Here is a 17540-nt window from a genome sequence, read left to right as displayed (position 1 = left end):
ACACTCAGTGTGTGTCACTTACACTCAGTGTGTGTGTCACTTATACTCAGTGTGTGTCACTTACACTCAGCGTGTGTGTCACTTACACTCAGCGTGTGTCACTTACACTCAGTGTGTGTGTCACTTACACTCAGTGTGTTTCACTTACACTCAGCGTGTCACTTACACTCAGCGTGTGTGTCACTTACACTCAGTGTGTGTCACTTACACTCAGTGTGTCACTTACACTCAGCGTGTGTGTCACTTACACTCAGCGTGTGTCACTTACACTTAGTGTGTGTGTCACTTACACTCAGCGTGTGTGTCACACTCAGCGCATGTGTCACTTACACTCAGTGTGTGTCACTTACACTCAGTGTGTCACTTGCACTCAGTGTGTCACTTACACTCAGTGTGTGTCACTTACACTCAGCGTGTGTCACTTACACTCAGTGTGTGTGTCACTTACACTCAGTGTGTGTCACTTACACTCAGCGTGTGTGTCACTTACACTCAGTGTGTGTGTCACTTACACTCAGTGTGTGTCACTTACACTCAGTGTGTCACTTACACTCAGTGTGTCACTTACACTCAGTGTGTGTCACTTACACTCAGTGTTTGTCACTTACACTCAGTGTGTCACTTACACTCAGTGTGTGTCACTTTCACTCAGCGTGTGTGTGTCACTTACACTCAGTGTGTGTGTCACTTACACTCAGCGTGTGTCACTTTCACTCAGCGTGTGTCACTTACACTCAGTGTGTGTGTCACTTACACTCAGTGTGTGTCACTTACACTCAGTGTGTTGGTTACTTACACTCAGCGTGTGTGTGTCACTTACACTCAGTGTGTGTGTCACTTACACTCAGCGTGTGTCACTTTCACTCAGCGTGTGTCACTTACACTCAGTGTGTGTGTCACTTACACTCAGTGTGTCACTTACACTCAGCGTGTGTCACTTACACTCAGTGTGTGTGTCACTTACACTCAGTGTGTGTGTCACTTACACTCAGCGTGTGTCACTTTCACTCAGCGTGTGTCACTTACACTCAGTGTGTGTGTCACTTACACTCAGTGTGTGTCACTTACACTCAGTGTGTGTGTGTCACTTACACTCAGCGTGTGTCACTTACACTCAGCGAGTGTGTCACTTACACTCAGTGTGTCACTTACACTCAGTGTGTGTGTCACTTACACTCAGTGTGTGTGTCACTTACACTCAGTGTGTGTGTCACTTACACTCAGTGTGTGTGTCACTTACACTCAGTGTGTGTGTCACTTACACTCAGTGTGTCACTTACACTCAGCGTGTGTCACTTACTCAGTGTGTGTGTCACTTACACTCAGCGTGTGTGTCACTTACACTCAGCGTGTGTGTCACTTACACTCAGCGTGTGTGTCACTTACACTCAGCGTGTGTGTCACTTACACTCAGTGTGTCACTTACACTCAGTGTGTCACTTACTCTCAGTGTGTGTCACTTACACTCAGTGTGTGTCACTTACACTCAGTGTGTGTCACTTACACTCAGCGAGTGTGTCACTTACACTCAGCGAGTGTGTCACTTACACTCAGTGTGTCACTTACACTCGGTGTGTCACTTACACTCGGTGTGTCACTTACACTCGGTGTGTGTGTCACTTACACTCAGTGTGTGTCACTTACACTCAGTGTGTGTCACTTACACTCAGTGTGTGTCACTTACACTCAGCGAGTGTGTCACTTACACTCAGTGTGTCACTTACACTCAGTGTGTGTCACTTACACTCAGTGTGTGTCACTTACACTCAGCGTGTGTCACTTACACTCAGTGTGTGTGTCACTTACACTCAGTGTGTGTCACTTACACTCAGTGTGTGTGTGTCACTTACACTCAGCGTGTGTCACTTACACTCAGCGAGTGTGTCACTTACACTCAGTGTGTCACTTACACTCAGTGTGTGTGTCACTTACACTCAGTGTGTGTGTCACTTACACTCAGCGTGTGTGTCACTTACACTCAGCGTGTGTCACTTACACTCAGTGTGTGTGTCACTTACACTCAGTGTGTGTCACTTACACTCAGCGTGTCACTTACACTCAGCGTGTGTGTCACTTACACTCAGTGTGTGTCACTTACACTCAGCGTGTGTCACTTACACTCAGTGTGTCACTTGCACTCAGTGTGTCACTTACACTCAGTGTGTGTCACTTACACTCAGCGTGTGTCACTTACACTCAGTGTGTGTGTCACTTACACTCAGTGTGTGTCACTTACACTCAGCGTGTGTGTCACTTACACTCAGTGTGTGTGTCACTTACACTCAGTGTGTGTCACTTACACTCAGTGTGTCACTTACACTCAGTGTGTCACTTACACTCAGTGTGTGTCACTTACACTCAGTGTTTGTCACTTACACTCAGTGTGTCACTTACACTCAGTGTGTGTCACTTTCACTCAGCGTGTGTGTGTCACTTACACTCAGTGTGTGTGTCACTTACACTCAGCGTGTGTCACTTTCACTCAGCGTGTGTCACTTACACTCAGTGTGTGTGTCACTTACACTCAGTGTGTGTCACTTACACTCAGTGTGTTGGTTACTTACACTCAGCGTGTGTGTGTCACTTACACTCAGTGTGTGTGTCACTTACACTCAGCGTGTGTCACTTTCACTCAGCGTGTGTCACTTACACTCAGTGTGTGTGTCACTTACACTCAGTGTGTCACTTACACTCAGCGTGTGTCACTTACACTCAGTGTGTGTGTCACTTACACTCAGTGTGTGTGTCACTTACACTCAGCGTGTGTCACTTTCACTCAGCGTGTGTCACTTACACTCAGTGTGTGTGTCACTTACACTCAGTGTGTGTCACTTACACTCAGTGTGTGTGTGTCACTTACACTCAGCGTGTGTCACTTACACTCAGCGAGTGTGTCACTTACACTCAGTGTGTCACTTACACTCAGTGTGTGTGTCACTTACACTCAGCGTGTGTGTCACTTACACTCAGCGTGTGTGTCACTTACACTCAGTGTGTCACTTACACTCAGTGTGTCACTTACTCTCAGTGTGTGTCACTTACACTCAGTGTGTGTCACTTACACTCAGTGTGTGTCACTTACACTCAGCGAGTGTGTCACTTACACTCAGCGAGTGTGTCACTTACACTCAGTGTGTCACTTACACTCGGTGTGTCACTTACACTCGGTGTGTCACTTACACTCGGTGTGTGTGTCACTTACACTCAGTGTGTGTCACTTACACTCAGTGTGTGTCACTTACACTCAGTGTGTGTCACTTACACTCAGCGAGTGTGTCACTTACACTCAGTGTGTCACTTACACTCAGTGTGTGTCACTTACACTCAGTGTGTGTCACTTACACTCAGCGTGTGTCACTTACACTCAGTGTGTGTGTCACTTACACTCAGTGTGTGTCACTTACACTCAGTGTGTGTGTGTCACTTACACTCAGCGTGTGTCACTTACACTCAGCGAGTGTGTCACTTACACTCAGTGTGTCACTTACACTCAGTGTGTGTGTCACTTACACTCAGTGTGTGTGTCACTTACACTCAGCGTGTGTGTCACTTACACTCAGCGTGTGTCACTTACACTCAGTGTGTGTGTCACTTACACTCAGTGTGTGTCACTTACACTCAGCGTGTCACTTACACTCAGCGTGTGTGTCACTTACACTCAGTGTGTGTCACTTACACTCAGTGTGTCACTTACACTCAGCGTGTGTGTCACTTACACTCAGCGTGTGTCACTTACACTTAGTGTGTGTGTCACTTACACTCAGCGTGTGTGTCACACTCAGCGCATGTGTCACTTACACTCAGTGTGTGTCACTTACACTCAGTGTGTCACTTGCACTCAGTGTGTCACTTACACTCAGTGTGTGTCACTTACACTCAGCGTGTGTCACTTACACTCAGTGTGTGTGTCACTTACACTCAGTGTGTGTCACTTACACTCAGCGTGTGTGTCACTTACACTCAGTGTGTGTGTCACTTACACTCAGTGTGTGTCACTTACACTCAGTGTGTCACTTACACTCAGTGTGTCACTTACACTCAGTGTGTGTCACTTACACTCAGTGTTTGTCACTTACACTCAGTGTGTCACTTACACTCAGTGTGTGTCACTTTCACTCAGCGTGTGTGTGTCACTTACACTCAGTGTGTGTGTCACTTACACTCAGCGTGTGTCACTTTCACTCAGCGTGTGTCACTTACACTCAGTGTGTGTGTCACTTACACTCAGTGTGTGTCACTTACACTCAGTGTGTTGGTTACTTACACTCAGCGTGTGTGTGTCACTTACACTCAGTGTGTGTGTCACTTACACTCAGCGTGTGTCACTTTCACTCAGCGTGTGTCACTTACACTCAGTGTGTGTGTCACTTACACTCAGTGTGTCACTTACACTCAGCGTGTGTCACTTACACTCAGTGTGTGTGTCACTTACACTCAGTGTGTGTGTCACTTACACTCAGCGTGTGTCACTTTCACTCAGCGTGTGTCACTTACACTCAGTGTGTGTGTCACTTACACTCAGTGTGTGTCACTTACACTCAGTGTGTGTGTGTCACTTACACTCAGCGTGTGTCACTTACACTCAGCGAGTGTGTCACTTACACTCAGTGTGTCACTTACACTCAGTGTGTGTGTCACTTACACTCAGTGTGTGTGTCACTTACACTCAGTGTGTGTGTCACTTACACTCAGTGTGTGTGTCACTTACACTCAGTGTGTGTGTCACTTACACTCAGTGTGTCACTTACACTCAGCGTGTGTCACTTACTCAGTGTGTGTGTCACTTACACTCAGCGTGTGTGTCACTTACACTCAGCGTGTGTGTCACTTACACTCAGCGTGTGTGTCACTTACACTCAGCGTGTGTGTCACTTACACTCAGTGTGTCACTTACACTCAGTGTGTCACTTACTCTCAGTGTGTGTCACTTACACTCAGTGTGTGTCACTTACACTCAGTGTGTGTCACTTACACTCAGCGAGTGTGTCACTTACACTCAGCGAGTGTGTCACTTACACTCAGTGTGTCACTTACACTCGGTGTGTCACTTACACTCGGTGTGTCACTTACACTCGGTGTGTGTGTCACTTACACTCAGTGTGTGTCACTTACACTCAGTGTGTGTCACTTACACTCAGTGTGTGTCACTTACACTCAGTGTGTGTCACTTACACTCAGTGTGTGTCACTTACACTCAGCGTGTGTCACTTACACTCAGCGTGTGTCACTTACACTTGGCGTGTGTGTCACTTACACTCAGCGTGTGTCACTTACACTCAGTGTGCGTGTCACTTACACTCAGCGTGTGTCACTTACACTCAGTGTGCGTGTCACTTACACTCAGCGTGTGTCACTTACACTCAGCGTGTGTCACTTACACTCAGTGTGTGTGTCACTTACACTCAGCGTGTGTCACTTACACTCAGCGTGTGTCACTTACACTCAGCGTGTGTCACTTACACTCAGCGTGTGTCACTTACACTCAGTGCGTGTCACTTACACTCAGCGTGTGTCACTTACACTCAGTGTGTGTGTCACTTACACTCAGCGTGTGTGTCACTTACACTCAGCGTGTGTGTCACTTACACTCAGCGTGTGTCACTTACACTCGGTGTGTGTCACTTACACTCAGCGTGTGTCACTTACACTCAGTGCGTGTCACTTACACTCAGCGTGTGTCACTTACACTCAGTGTGTGTGTCACTTACACTCAGCGTGTGTGTCACTTACACTCAGCGTGTGTCACTTACACTCAGCGTGTGTCACTTACACTCAGCGTGTGTAACTTACACTCAGCGTGTGTCACTTACACTCAGCGTGTGTCACTTACACTCAGCGTGTGTCACTTACACTCAGCGTGTGTCACTTACACTCAGTGTGTGTGTCACTTACACTCAGCGTGTGTGTCACTTACACTCAGCGTGTGTCACTTACACTCAGCGTGTGTCACTTACACTCAGTGTGTGTGTCACTTACACTCAGTGTGTGTGTCACTTACACTCAGTGTGTCACTTACACTCAGTGTGTGTGTCACTTACACTCAGTGTGTCACTTACACTCAGTGTGTGTGTCACTTACACTCAGTGTGTCACTTACACTCAGTGTGTGTGTCACTTACACTCAGTGTGTGTGTCACTTACACTCAGTGTGTGTGTCACTTACACTCAGCGTGTGTGTCACTTACACTCAGCGTGTGTCACTTACACTAAGTGTGTGTCACTTACACTCAGCATGTGTGTCACTTACACTCAGCGTGTGTGTCACTAACACTCCGCGTGTGTCACTTACACTCAGCGTTTGTGTCACTTACACTCAGCGAGTGTGTCACTTACACTCAGTGTGTCACTTACACTCGGTGTGTCACTTACACTCAGTGTGTGTCACTTACACTCAGCGAGTGTGTCACTTACACTCAGTGTGTCACTTACACTCGGTGTGTCACTTACACTCGGTGTGTCACTTACACTCGGTGTGTGTGTCACTTACACTCAGCGAGTGTGTCACTTACACTCAGTGTGTCACTTACACTCAGTGTGTGTCACTTACACTGAGTGTGTGTCACTTACACTCAGCGAGTGTGTCACTTACACTCAGTGTGTCACTTACACTCAGTGTGTGTCACTTACACTCAGCGTGTGTCACTTACACTCAGTGTGCGTGTCACTTACACTCAGCGTGTGTCACTTACACTCAGCGTGTGTCACTTACACTCAGCGTGTGTCACTTACACTCAGTGTGCGTGTCACTTACACTCAGCGTGTGTCACTTACACTCAGCGTGTGTCACTTACACTTGGCGTGTGTGTCACTTACACTCAGCGTGTGTCACTTACACTCAGTGTGCGTGTCACTTACACTCAGCGTGTGTCACTTACACTCAGTGTGCGTGTCACTTACACTCAGCGTGTGTCACTTACACTCAGCGTGTGTCACTTACACTCAGCGTGTGTCACTTACACTCAGTGTGTGTGTCACTTACACTCAGTGTGTGTGTCACTTACACTCAGCGTGTGTCACTTACACTCAGCGTGTGTCACTTACACTCAGTGTGTGTGTCACTTACACTCAGCGTGTGTCACTTACACTTGGCGTGTGTGTCACTTACACTCAGCGTGTGTCACTTACACTCAGTGTGCGTGTCACTTACACTCAGCGTGTGTCACTTACACTCAGCGTGTGTCACTTACACTCAGTGTGTGTGTCACTTACACTCAGCGTGTGTCACTTACACTTGGCGTGTGTGTCACTTACACTCAGCGTGTGTCACTTACACTCAGTGTGCGTGTCACTTACACTCAGCGTGTGTCACTTACACTCAGTGTGCGTGTCACTTACACTCAGCGTGTGTCACTTACACTCAGCGTGTGTCACTTACACTCAGCGTGTGTGTCACTTACACTCAGCGTGTGTCACTTACACTCAGCGTGTGTCACTTACACTCAGCGTGTGTCACTTACACTCAGTGTGTGTGTCACTTACACTCAGCGTGTGTGTCACTTACACTCAGCGTGTGTCACTTACACTCAGCGTGTGTCACTTACACTCAGTGTGTGTCACTTACACTCAGCGTGTGTCACTTACACTCAGTGTGTGTGTCACTTACACTCAGCGTGTGTGTCACTTACACTCAGCGTGTGTCACTTACACTCAGCGTGTGTCACTTACACTCGGTGTGTGTCACTTACACTCAGTGTGTGTGTCACTTACACTCGGTGTGTGTCACTTACACTCAGCGTGTGTCACTTACACTCAGTGTGTCACTTACACTCAGTGTGTGTGTCACTTACACTCAGTGTGTCACTTACACTCAGTGTGTGTGTCACTTACACTCAGTGTGTCACTTTCACTCAGTGTGTGTGTCACTTACACTCAGTGTGTGTGTCACTTACACTCAGCGTGTGTCACTTACACTCAGCGTGTGTCACTTACTCAGTGTGTGTGTCACTTACACTCAGCGTGTGTGTCACTTACACTCAGCGTGTGTCACTTATACTAAGTGTGTGTCACTTACACTCAGCATGTGTGTCACTGACACTCAGCGTGTGTGTCACTTACACTCAGCGTGTGTGTCAATTACACTCAGCGTGTGTGTCACTAACACTCCGCGTGTGTCACTTACACTCAGTGTGTCACTTACACTCTGTGTGTCACTTACACTCAGTGTGTGTCACTTACACTCAGCGAGTGTGTCACTTACACTCAGCGAGTGTGTCACTTACACTCAGTGTGTCACTTACACTCGGTGTGTCACTTACACTCGGTGTGTGTGTCACTTACACTCAGTGTGTGTCACTTACACTCAGTGTGTGTCACTTACACTCAGCGAGTGTGTAACTTATACTCAGTGTGTCACTTACACTCAGTGTGTGTCACTTACACTCAGTGTGTGTCACTTACACTCAGCGAGTGTGTCACTTACACTCAGTGTGTCACTTACACTCAGTGTGTGTCACTTACACTCAGCGAGTGTGTCACTTACACTCAGTGTGTCACTTACACTCAGTGTGTGTCACTTACACTCAGTGTGTGTCACTTACACTCAGCGAGTGTGTCACTTACACTCAGTGTGTCACTTACACTCAGCGTGTGTCACTTACACTCATTGTGTGTCACTTACACTCAGTGTGCGTGTCACTTACACTCAGCGTGTGTCACTTACACTCAGTGTGCGTGTCACTTACACTCAGCGTGTGTCACTTACACTCAGCGTGTGTCACTTACACTCAGTGTGTGTGTCACTTACACTCAGCGTGTGTGTCACTTACACTCAGCGTGTGTCACTTACACTCAGCGTGTGTCACTTACACTCGGTGTGTGTCACTTACACTCAGTGTGTCACTTACACTCAGTGTGTCACTTACACTCAGTGTGTGTGTCACTTACACTCAGTGTGTCACTTACACTCAGCGTGTGTCACTTACACTCAGTGTGTGTCACTTACACTCAGTGTGTCACTTACACTCAGTGTGTCACTTACACTCAGTGTGTGTGTCACTTACACTCAGTGTGTGTCACTTACACTCATTGTGTGTCACTTACACTCAGTGTGTGTCACTTACACTCAGTGTGTGTCACTTACACTCAGTGTGTGTCACTTACACTCAGTGTGTCACTTACACTCAGTGTGTCACTTACACTCAGTGTGTCACTTACACTCAGTGTGTCACTTACACTCAGCGTATGTGTGTCACTTACACTCAGTGTGTGTGTCACTTACACTCAGCGTGTGTGTGTCACTTACACTCAGCGTGTGTGTGTCACTTACACTCAGCGTGTCACTTACACTCAGTGTGTGTCACTTACACTCAGTGTGTGTGTCACTTACATTCAGTGTGTGTGTGTCACTTACACTCAGTGTGTGTGTGTCACTTACACTCAGCGTGTGTCACTTACACTCAGCGAGTGTGTCACTTACACTCAGTGTGTGTGTGTCACTTACACTCAGTGTGTGTGTGTGTCACTTACACTCAGCGTGTGTCACTTACACTCAGCGAGTGTGTCACTTACACTCAGTGTGTCACTTACACTCAGTGTGTGTGTCACTTACACTCAGTGTGTCACTTACACTCAGTGTGTGTGTCACTTACACTCAGTGTGTCACTTACACTCAGTGTGTGTGTCACTTACACTCAGCGTGTGTCACTTACACTCAGTGTGTGTCACTTACTCAGTGTGTGTGTCACTTACACTCAGCGTGTGTGTCACTTACACTCAGCGTGTGTCACTTACACTCAGCGTGTGTCACTTACACTAAGTGTGTGTCACTTACACTCAGCGTGTGTGTCACTTACACTCAGCGTGTGTGTCACTTACACTCAGCGTGTGTGTCAATTACACTCAGCGTGTGTGTCACTAACACTCCGCGTGTGTCACTTACACTCAGCGTGTGTCACTTACACTCAGTGTGTCACTTACACTCGGTGTGTCACTTACACTCAGTGTGTGTCACTTACACTCAGCGAGTGTGTCACTTACACTCAGCGAGTGTGTCACTTACACTCAGTGTGTCACTTACACTCGGTGTGTCACTTACACTCGGTGTGTGTGTCACTTACACTCAGTGTGTGTCACTTACACTCAGTGTGTGTCACTTACACTCAGCGAGTGTGTCACTTACACTCAGTGTGTGTCACTTACACTCAGTGTGTGTCACTTACACTCAGCGAGTGTGTCACTTACACTCAGTGTGTCACTTACACTCAGTGTGCGTGTCACTTACACTCAGCGTGTGTCACTTACACTCAGCGTGTGTCACTTACACTCAGCGTGTGTCACTTACACTCAGTGTGCGTGTCACTTACACTCAGCGTGTGTCACTTACACTCAGCGTGTGTCACTTACACTCAGTGTGTGTGTCACTTACACTCAGCGTGTGTGTCACTTACACTCAGCGTGTGTCACTTACACTCAGCGTGTGTCACTTACACTCGGTGTGTGTCACTTACACTCAGTGTGTGTCACTTACACTCAGCGTGTGTGTCACTTACACTCAGTGTGTGTGTCACTTACACTCAGCGTGTGTGTGTCACTTACATTCAGTGTGTGTGTGTCACTTACACTCAGCGTGTGTGTGTCACTTACACTCAGCGTGTCACTTACACTCAGTGTGTGTCACTTACACTCAGTGTGTGTGTCACTTACATTCAGTGTGTGTGTGTCACTTACACTCAGTGTGTGTGTGTCACTTACACTCAGCGTGTGTCACTTACACTCAGCGAGTGTGTCACTTACACTCAGTGTGTGTGTGTCACTTACACTCAGTGTGTGTGTGTGTCACTTACACTCAGTGTGTCACTTACACTCAGCGAGTGTGTCACTTACACTCAGTGTGTCACTTGCACTCAGTGTGTGTGTCACTTACACTCAGTGTGTCACTTACACTCAGTGTGTGTGTCACTTACACTCAGTGTGTCACTTACACTCAGTGTGTGTGTCACTTACACTCAGTGTGTGTGTCACTTACACTCAGTGTGTGTGTCACTTACACTCAGCGTGTGTCACTTACACTCAGTGTGTGTCACTTACTCAGTGTGTGTGTCACTTACACTCAGCGTGTGTGTCACTTACACTCAGCGTGTGTCACTTACACTCAGCGTGTGTCACTTACACTAAGTGTGTGTCACTTACACTCAGCGTGTGTGTCACTTACACTCAGCGTGTGTGTCACTTACACTCAGCGTGTGTGTCAATTACACTCAGCGTGTGTGTCACTAACACTCCGCGTGTGTCACTTACACTCAGCGTGTGTCACTTACACTCAGTGTGTCACTTACACTCGGTGTGTCACTTACACTCGGTGTGTCACTTACACTCAGTGTGTTTCAATTACACTCAGCGAGTGTGTCACTTACACTCAGCGAGTGTGTCACTTACACTCAGTGTGTCACTTACACTCGGTGTGTCACTTACACTCGGTGTGTGTGTCACTTACACTCAGTGTGTGTCACTTACACTCAGTGTGTGTCACTTACACTCAGCGAGTGTGTCACTTACACTCAGTGTGTGTCACTTACACTCAGTGTGTGTCACTTACACTCAGCGTGTGTCACTTACACTCAGTGTGCGTGTCACTTACACTCAGCGTGTGTCACTTACACTCAGCGTGTGTCACTTACACTCAGCGTGTGTCACTTACACTCAGTGTGCGTGTCACTTACACTCAGCGTGTGTCACTTACACTCAGCGTGTGTCACTTACACTCAGCGTGTGTCACTTACACTCAGTGTGTGTGTCACTTACACTCAGCGTGTGTGTCACTTACACTCAGCGTGTGTCACTTACACTCAGCGTGTGTCACTTACACTCGGTGTGTGTCACTTACACTCAGTGTGTGTCACTTACACTCAGCGTGTGTGTCACTTACACTCAGCGTGTGTGTCACTTATACTCAGTGCGTGTCACTTACATTCAGTGTGTGTCACTTACACTCAGCGTGTGTCACTTACACTCAGCGAGTGTGTCACTTACACTCAGTGTGTCACTTACACTCAGTGTGTGTGTCACTTACACTCAGTGTGTCACTTACACTCAGTGTGTGTGTCACTTACACTCAGTGTGTGTGTCACTTACACTAAGTGTGTGTCACTTACACTCAGCGTGTGTGTCACTTACACTCAGTGTGTGTGTCACTTACACTAAGTGTGTGTCACTTACACTCAGTGTGTGTGTCACTTACACTCAGTGTGTGTGTCACTTACACTAAGTGTGTGTCACTTACACTCAGCGTGTGTGTCACTTACACTCAGTGTGTGTGTCACTTACACTAAGTGTGTGTCACTTACACTCAGCGTGTGTGTCACTTACACTCAGCGTGTGTGTCACTTACACTCAGCGTGTGTGTCAATTACACTCAGCGTGTGTGTCACTAACACTCCGCGTGTGTCACTTACACTCAGCGTGTGTCACTTACACTCAGTGTGTCACTTACACTCGGTGTGTCACTTACACTCAGTGTGTGTCACTTACACTCAGCGAGTGTGTCACTTACACTCAGCGAGTGTGTCACTTACACTCAGTGTGTCACTTACACTCGGTGTGTCACTTACACTCGGTGTGTGTGTCACTTACACTCAGTGTGTGTCACTTACACTCAGTGTGTGTCACTTACACTCAGCGAGTGTGTCACTTACACTCAGTGTGTGTCACTTACACTCAGTGTGTGTCACTTACACTCAGCGAGTGTGTCACTTACACTCAGTGTGTCACTTACACTCAGTGTGCGTGTCACTTACACTCAGCGTGTGTCACTTACACTCAGCGTGTGTCACTTACACTCAGCGTGTGTCACTTACACTCAGTGTGCGTGTCACTTACACTCAGCGTGTGTCACTTACACTCAGCGTGTGTCACTTACACTCAGTGTGTGTGTCACTTACACTCAGCGTGTGTGTCACTTACACTCAGCGTGTGTCACTTACACTCAGCGTGTGTCACTTACACTCGGTGTGTGTCACTTACACTCAGTGTGTGTCACTTACACTCAGCGTGTGTGTCACTTACACTCAGTGTGTGTGTCACTTACACTCAGCGTGTGTGTGTCACTTACATTCAGTGTGTGTGTGTCACTTACACTCAGCGTGTGTGTGTCACTTACACTCAGCGTGTCACTTACACTCAGTGTGTGTCACTTACACTCAGTGTGTGTGTCACTTACATTCAGTGTGTGTGTGTCACTTACACTCAGTGTGTGTGTGTCACTTACACTCAGCGTGTGTCACTTACACTCAGCGAGTGTGTCACTTACACTCAGTGTGTGTGTGTCACTTACACTCAGTGTGTGTGTGTGTCACTTACACTCAGTGTGTCACTTACACTCAGCGAGTGTGTCACTTACACTCAGTGTGTCACTTACACTCAGTGTGTGTGTCACTTACACTCAGTGTGTCACTTACACTCAGTGTGTGTGTCACTTACACTCAGTGTGTCACTTACACTCAGTGTGTGTGTCACTTACACTCAGTGTGTGTGTCACTTACACTCAGTGTGTGTGTCACTTACACTCAGCGTGTGTCACTTACACTCAGTGTGTGTCACTTACTCAGTGTGTGTGTCACTTACACTCAGCGTGTGTGTCACTTACACTCAGCGTGTGTCACTTACACTCAGCGTGTGTCACTTACACTAAGTGTGTGTCACTTACACTCAGCGTGTGTGTCACTTACACTCAGCGTGTGTGTCACTTACACTCAGCGTGTGTGTCAATTACACTCAGCGTGTGTGTCACTAACACTCCGCGTGTGTCACTTACACTCAGCGTGTGTCACTTACACTCAGTGTGTCACTTACACTCGGTGTGTCACTTACACTCGGTGTGTCACTTACACTCAGTGTGTTTCAATTACACTCAGCGAGTGTGTCACTTACACTCAGCGAGTGTGTCACTTACACTCAGTGTGTCACTTACACTCGGTGTGTCACTTACACTCGGTGTGTGTGTCACTTACACTCAGTGTGTGTCACTTACACTCAGTGTGTGTCACTTACACTCAGCGTGTGTGTCACTTACACTCAGCGTGTGTGTCACTTATACTCAGTGCGTGTCACTTACATTCAGTGTGTGTCACTTACACTCAGCGTGTGTCACTTACACTCAGCGAGTGTGTCACTTACACTCAGTGTGTCACTTACACTCAGTGTGTGTGTCACTTACACTCAGTGTGTCACTTACACTCAGTGTGTGTGTCACTTACACTCAGTGTGTCACTTACACTCAGCGTGTGTGTCACTTACACTCAGCGTGTGTGTCACTTACACTCAGCGTGTGTGTCAATTACACTCAGCGTGTGTGTCACTAACACTCCGCGTGTGTCACTTACACTCAGCGTGTGTCACTTACACTCAGTGTGTCACTTACACTCGGTGTGTCACTTACACTCAGTGTGTGTCACTTACACTCAGCGAGTGTGTCACTTACACTCAGCGAGTGTGTCACTTACACTCAGTGTGTCACTTACACTCGGTGTGTCACTTACACTCGGTGTGTGTGTCACTTACACTCAGTGTGTGTGTCACTTACACTCAGCGTGTGTCACTTACACTCAGTGTGTGTCACTTACTCAGTGTGTGTGTCACTTACACTCAGCGTGTGTGTCACTTACACTCAGCGTGTGTCACTTACACTCAGCGTGTGTCACTTACACTAAGTGTGTGTCACTTACACTCAGCGTGTGTGTCACTTACACTCAGCGTGTGTGTCACTTACACTCAGCGTGTGTGTCAATTACACTCAGCGTGTGTGTCACTAACACTCCGCGTGTGTCACTTACACTCAGCGTGTGTCACTTACACTCAGTGTGTCACTTACACTCGGTGTGTCACTTACACTCGGTGTGTCACTTACACTCAGTGTGTTTCAATTACACTCAGCGAGTGTGTCACTTACACTCAGCGAGTGTGTCACTTACACTCAGTGTGTCACTTACACTCGGTGTGTCACTTACACTCGGTGTGTGTGTCACTTACACTCAGTGTGTGTCACTTACACTCAGTGTGTGTCACTTACACTCAGCGTGTGTGTCACTTACACTCAGCGTGTGTGTCACTTATACTCAGTGCGTGTCACTTACATTCAGTGTGTGTCACTTACACTCAGCGTGTGTCACTTACACTCAGCGAGTGTGTCACTTACACTCAGTGTGTCACTTACACTCAGTGTGTGTGTCACTTACACTCAGTGTGTCACTTACACTCAGTGTGTGTGTCACTTACACTCAGTGTGTCACTTACACTCAGCGTGTGTGTCACTTACACTCAGCGTGTGTGTCACTTACACTCAGCGTGTGTGTCAATTACACTCAGCGTGTGTGTCACTAACACTCCGCGTGTGTCACTTACACTCAGCGTGTGTCACTTACACTCAGTGTGTCACTTACACTCGGTGTGTCACTTACACTCAGTGTGTGTCACTTACACTCAGCGAGTGTGTCACTTACACTCAGCGAGTGTGTCACTTACACTCAGTGTGTCACTTACACTCGGTGTGTCACTTACACTCGGTGTGTGTGTCACTTACACTCAGTGTGTGTCACTTACACTCAGCAAGTGTGTCACTTACACTCAGTGTGTCACTTACACTCAGTGTGTGTCACTTACACTCAGTGTGTGTGTCACTTACACTCAGTGTGTGTCACTTACACTCAGTGTGTGTGTCACTTACACTCAGCGTGTGTCACTTACACTCAGTGTGTGTGTCACTTACACTCAGCGTGTGTCACTTACACTCAGTGTGTGTCACTTACATTCAGTGTGTGTCACTTACACTCAGTGTGTGTGCCACTTACACTCAGTGTGTGTGTCACTTACACTCAGTGTGTGTGTCACTTACACTCAGTGTGTGTGCCACTTACACTCAGTGTGTGTCACTTACACTCAGCGTGTGTCACTTACACTCAGTGTGTGTCACTTACACTCAGCGCGTGCCACTTACACTCAGCGTGTGTGTCACTTACACTCAATGTGTGTCGCTTACACTCAGTGTGTGTCACTTACACTCATCGTGTGTCACTTACACTCAGTGTGTGTCACTTACACTCATCGTGTGTCACTTACACTCAGTGTGTGTCACTTACACTCATCGTGTGTCACTTACACTCAGTGTGTGTCACTTACACTCATCGTGTGTCACTTACACTCAGCGTGTGTCACTTACACTCAGCGTGTGTCACTTACACTCAGCGTGTGTCACTTACACTCAGCGTGTGTCACTTACACTCAGCGTGTGTCACTTACACTCAGTGTGTGTGTCACTTACACTCAGCGTGTGTCACTTACACTCAGCGTGTGTCACTTACACTCAGTGTGTGTGTCACTTACACTCAGCGTGTGTCACTTACACTCAGCGTGTGTCACTTACACTCAGCGTGTGTCACTTACACTCAGTGTGTGTCACTTACACTCAGCGTGTGTCACTTACACTCAGCGTGTGTCACTTACACTCAGCGTGTGTCACTTACACTCAGTGTGTGTCACTTACACTCAGTGTGTGTCACTTACACTCAGTGTGTGTCACTTACACTCAGCGTGTGTCACTTACACTCAGTGTGCGTGTCACTTACACTCAGCGTGTGTCACTTACACTCAGTGTGTGTCACTTACACTCAGCGTGTGTCACTTTCACTCAGTGTGTGTGCCACTTACACTCAGTGTGTGTGTCACTTACACTCAGTGTGTGTCACTTACACTCAGTGTGTGTCACTTACACTCAGTGTGTGTGCCACTTACACTCAGTGTGTGTCACTTACACTCAGTGTGTGTGTCACTTACACTCAGTGTGTGTCACTTACACTCAGTGTGTGTCACTTACACTCAGTGTGTGTGTCACTTACACTCCGTGTGTGTCACTTACACTCAGCGCGTGCCACTTACACTCAGCGTGTGTGTCACTTACCCTCAATGTGTGTCACTTACACTCAGTGTGTGTCACTTACACTCATCGTGTGTCACTTACACTCAGTGTGTGTCACTTACACTCATCGTGTGTCACTTACACTCAGTGTGTGTCACTTACACTCATCGTGTGTCACTTACACTCAGTGTGTGTCACTTACACTCATCGTGTGTCACTTACACTCAGTGTGTGTCACTTACACTCATCGTGTGTCACTTACACTCAGTGTGTGTCACTTACACTCATTGTGTGTCACTTACACTCAGTGTGTGTCACTTACACTCAGCGTGTGTCACTTACACTCAGCGTGTGTGTCACTTACACTCAGTGTGTGTGTCACTTACACTCAGCGTGTGTGTCACTTACACTCAGTGTGTGTCACTTACACTCAGTGTGTGTCACTTACACTCAGTGTGTGTCACTTACACTCAGCGTGTCACTTACACTCAGCGTGTGTCACATTGTCACAATCAGGCACTGTGACGCAACTAGTAAATGTCTCACAGTGAGTATCTTTCAAGTCAGTAAGAGTGAGTGCGTCACAGTGAGTATGATAGTGATCATATTGTCACACGTTGAGTGTCTTACAGTGAGTGTGTGCGAGTGACAGTGTCTCACAGAAAGTGATTGTCAGTGAGTGTGAGACTGCCAGTGAG

The 17540-nt window shown here is 47.3% G+C and overlaps 1 protein-coding gene across 2 annotated transcripts in view; it reads left to right on the top strand.

The window, feature by feature from the left end:
• The window catches only part of LOC144736793 (uncharacterized), an 870278-nt gene that overhangs the window by 556572 nt on the left and 296166 nt on the right, over positions 1-17540 (top strand). The window lies entirely within an intron of this gene.

Source organism: Lampetra planeri, chromosome 3, assembly GCF_965212315.1.
Source record: "Lampetra planeri chromosome 3, kcLamPlan1.2.h2, whole genome shotgun sequence".
Lineage (NCBI taxonomy): Eukaryota > Metazoa > Chordata > Hyperoartia > Petromyzontiformes > Petromyzontidae > Lampetra > Lampetra planeri.
The sequence above is the reverse complement of the archived record's forward strand: the minus strand, read 5'-3'. Positions and strand labels throughout refer to the sequence as shown.